General features: G+C 46.0%; 1 non-coding gene across 1 annotated transcript; it reads right to left on the bottom strand.

Annotated features, from left to right (window-relative positions):
- Positions 1 to 1,274: 1,274 nt before the first annotated feature.
- Positions 1,275 to 1,349, bottom strand: Trnat-cgu. Its single transcript has one exon. It is a non-coding gene; the product is annotated as a tRNA-Thr (tRNA).
- Between the last annotated feature and the right edge of the window lie 2,935 nt (positions 1,350 to 4,284).

Here is a 4,284-nt window from a genome sequence, read left to right as displayed (position 1 = left end):
GAACAGTCGGCGCACGAGCAATGGGATACAGCATCTCCCAGGTACCGATGAAGTGGGGATTTTCCCGTATGATCATTTCACTAGTGCGCCGCTAATATCAGGAATCCGGTCCAATCAAATCTCCAACACAGCTGCGACCGGAAAAAGATCCTGCAAGAACGCGACCTACGACAACTGAAGGGAATCGTTCGACGTGACAGAAGTGCAACCGTTCCGAAAAATTGTTACAGATTTCAATGCTGGGCCATCAACAAGTGTCAGCGTGCGAACCATTCAACGAAACTTTATCGCTAAGGGCTTTCGGAGCCGAAGGGCCACCCGTGTACCGTTGATATCTGCACGACACAAAGCTTTACGCCTCGCCTGGGACCGTCAACACTGACACTGGACTGTTGATGGCTGAAAACATGCTGCGTGGTCGGTCGAGTCTCGTTTCAGGTTATATCGAGCGGATGCACGTGTACGGGTAGGGAGACAACGGCATGAATCCATTGACCCTGCATGTCAGTGGGGGACTGTTCAAGCTGGTGGAGTCTCTGTAACGGTGTGTCGCGTATGCAATTGGAGTCATATGAATGGCTGATACGTCTAGATACGACTCTGACAGATGACACCTTTGTAAGCATCCTATCTGATAACATGCATCCATTCATGTCCATTGTGCATTCCGACGGACTTGGGCAATTCCAGCAGGAGAATCGGACACCCCACACGTCCAGAATTGGTGCAGAGTGGCTCCAGGAACACTGAGTTTACACTTCCGCTAACCACCAAACTCCGCAGACATGAACATCACTGAGCATATGTGAGATACCTTGCAACGTGCTGTTCAGAAAAGATCTCCACCTCCTCGTACTCTTGCGGATTTATGGACAGGAATGCAGGATTCATCGTGTCAGTTCCCTCCGGCACTACTTCAGACATTAACCGAGTCGACGCCACATCGTGTTGCGGCACTTTCGCGTGCTCGTGGGGGCTGTACACGATATTACGCAAGTGTACCAGTTTCTTTGGTTCTTCAGTGTAGTTGCCTTTGGATGTGGCACCAAGGATATGGTCGCATTACAATGCCGTGATATCGGACTGTGGCGACTGGTATAGTCTCTCTCTAAGACACTGTAGGTGCCCTTAATTCCTCACGTGAGTATGTGAACATCTGTGTAAGCATACATCTGAAGATCTAATGCATATTTTGCAATGAAATGATAATTAAATGGACACCTTAGCTGCAAACAGACGTTGATGTACTTCACTGGGGACATGTTGAAAATGTGTGCCCCGACCGGGACTCGAACCCGGGATCTCCTGCTTACGTGGCAGACACTTTATCCATCTGAGCCACCGACGGCACGGAGGATAGTGCGTCTGCAGGGACTTATCCCTTGCACGCTCCCCGTGAGACCCACATTCCCAACATGTCCACAGCACTACATTCGTAGTGCGCCTAATAGATGTTTGCCCATCATACTCATTACACGTGGCAGTGTCTATCAGTCGTTCAATTTCTCGACGACAGAAATTTTGTCGGTGGTCGCGGAGCCATTGGAGAACCGCTCCGTGAACTTCCTTTGCGTTGCGTAATATCTTTCCCACAGATGTACTTCGAGCTTAGCGATTGGCTGGACGTTATCGTCTGTGTTCGACGTCGATATGTTTCCTTGGCGATCAATATCATCCGTAACGAAATTTTCTCTCTGCATCGTAGTATGCGCTGATATGAAACTTCGTGGCAGATTACAACTGTGTGCCGGACCGAGACTCGAACTCGAGATCTTTGGTTTCGCGGGCAAGTGTTCTACCATCTGAGATGTCCAAGCACGACTCACGGCCTGTCCTCACAGCTTTAATTCGGCCAGTAACTCGTTTCCTACTTTCCAAACATCACAGAAGCTCTCCTGCAGGAGAACTGGGGAACTGAAGCTGTGAGGACGGGTCGCGAATTGTTCTTGGGTCTCTCAGATGGTAGAGCACTTGCCCGCGAAAGGCAAAGGTCTCGAGTTCGAGTCCCGGTCCCGGACACAGTTGTAATCTGCCAGAAAGTTTCAGTATCGTCCATGTCTGTGCGGACTTTCTTAAACTGTTGGCATCATGTCACTGGGGCTGGACGTGATATCTCATTTGGTCTATACGTCGCCTGAATTCCGTGGTAGTTCTATGTGAAATTTAGACGTTCTTTCCCGCTTACTTCAGCTCTGCTGTCCGTTTCCGATTGCCGCGTCATTTCAGCCCCACACTGTGATAAGTACCGCAGCAGAACCGTGTCTGCAGGAAGCCCAGAACATGTACTACCTTCTGTCAATGCGCCATTCTGGTGTGCAGTGACCTTAGCATGGGACGACATGTGTAACTTTCTTTGTGAAGTCCCTAGGTATGTCCAGAGGCAGATGTAATTTTGCCTTTTCGAGAGATTTTCTGAGTTATTTGCCTGTATTTGTCATTTTAAAATGGCCATAAAGGTGACAGTACTGTTCCTTTTTTTCTAATAATTGCAGTCGAATAAAGGAACAAAAACTTCACATATAAAGTTTTCTCCGCCTTTCAGCGTGCACATTGATACTACATCCACGAGCTTCCCGCCGAGTACTCTTCGGACATTATCAAATGATCAATTGTCACTTGACAATGACCAAGGACATTTGGGTTGAAAACTCGTCTAGAAGCACCTGGAAGTCCGAGAAGATTTTCTTGTGCTGTATCGCCGCGAGAGTGTGCACTCATACGTGTTTTAGGTTATTACGAATACGCGGAAAATACAATAAAAAAGTTGTACAGTAGTGTCTAAGAAGAAAATATACAGCTTTTATGAAAAAAATTGACTTACAATTTGCGTGTCCAACGGTCATGTTGCACCCTCAGAGTAATGGTGGTCAACCACGACTGAAATCCTTGATAACAGCATGTGTTCAACTGCTAGAATGCTGGGGTCACAGTGGGATGCTGACTGATAGAAACACAATACGCATTTACAGTTCTTAAAATCGTGTTTTGAAATGAGGAAGTGGAAGATATTGGAACACACAGTAGCAATATTGTCTTCAGGCTTTCGCAGAACTGATGTTGTTCCAACTTCACGTACTACATTAGACAGCTTTACTAACATTTCGAATTTGTCCGGATAAAATCTGCGTAACTCTGAAGAGGAAATTTACGTACTGAGTCACTTGCGACTGAAAAACATATCACCTTGAATACGTGGTACACACTATTGCGTGAGATAAACAGCAGAGGCTGCGGTGCTGGCAGCATTCATTTAGACACGAGGACCCATAGTAGCTGCGCAGCGAGCCGTTATCGCAGAGCAGGTACGCGCTGTGTCAGCGGGAACCGCAGGTCTGACTCTGCTGCATGTTCGTCATGTGCTTCCGCCCGACGCTTCGTTGTTTGGCGTAGCCACGCGGTGACGTGGTGTGCTTCATCTCTCCTTCTTCGTTCTGCGTACTGCATGGTTCTAACCGGTTACGCTGAAGTCACTGACTTGAGCATAAAACAGGCAACTTAATACCATCACGTACTTTTAGATTACTTCTACGTACGAAACCGGTGGGTGGTGATCGAATCGATCAAAGAAATACAACAATCAGTTACTTTTATTCCCCAAGGAGTGTGTCGGACATTTTCCTGTCTTCAGCTGGTTTAGTTCAGTTATCTGAACATAATCATCGTTGTTTTATCGAATTGCACTTTCAATGTAGGAGTTACACCTGTGCGGGATAACTACTTCAAATTCCATGCTATTCCAGAGGCATATTAAGGTCTGCATGACAGGTAAGGAATACCTGATTTATTGCTGTTGTCAGTAGTTCCTTCTATTTTTTATTTGTAGTTATACTCACTGCTATAATACATTTTTGGAATACGAGATGTGGCTGATGGTGCCACAGATTAAGTATGTATGCACCGAAGATAAACGACCAACAGCAGTAGTGTGAAGCCTCAGTCGAATGCGGCATCTCTGGTGTCTGTAGACAAATGAGTGTGGCAGTGCCCTTTCTTTGTGTAAGAACTTTTGCTTTGTTTTACTGGAAAAATAAGTGGAATAATGCAGTAACGAACTCTCATGAAGTTTCACATTAAACTTAGAAAATTTGCTTTTGAAACCTATTGTAAAGAAGTGTATGGTGAAGACTTCATTACGTATGCGAGTTTTTGAGTGGTTCAAGCCTTTCTAAGATGGACGAGAACACGTTGAATTTGGTTCACGTTTGGACCGGCCTTCAACCACTAAAACGGATGAAAATATCGAAAAATTGGTAATCTTATTCGATCTGACTGTCGGTTGAGAAT

Source organism: Schistocerca americana, chromosome 2 (genome assembly GCF_021461395.2).
Source record: "Schistocerca americana isolate TAMUIC-IGC-003095 chromosome 2, iqSchAmer2.1, whole genome shotgun sequence".
NCBI lineage: Eukaryota > Metazoa > Arthropoda > Insecta > Orthoptera > Acrididae > Schistocerca > Schistocerca americana.
The sequence above is the reverse complement of the archived record's forward strand: the minus strand, read 5'-3'. Positions and strand labels throughout refer to the sequence as shown.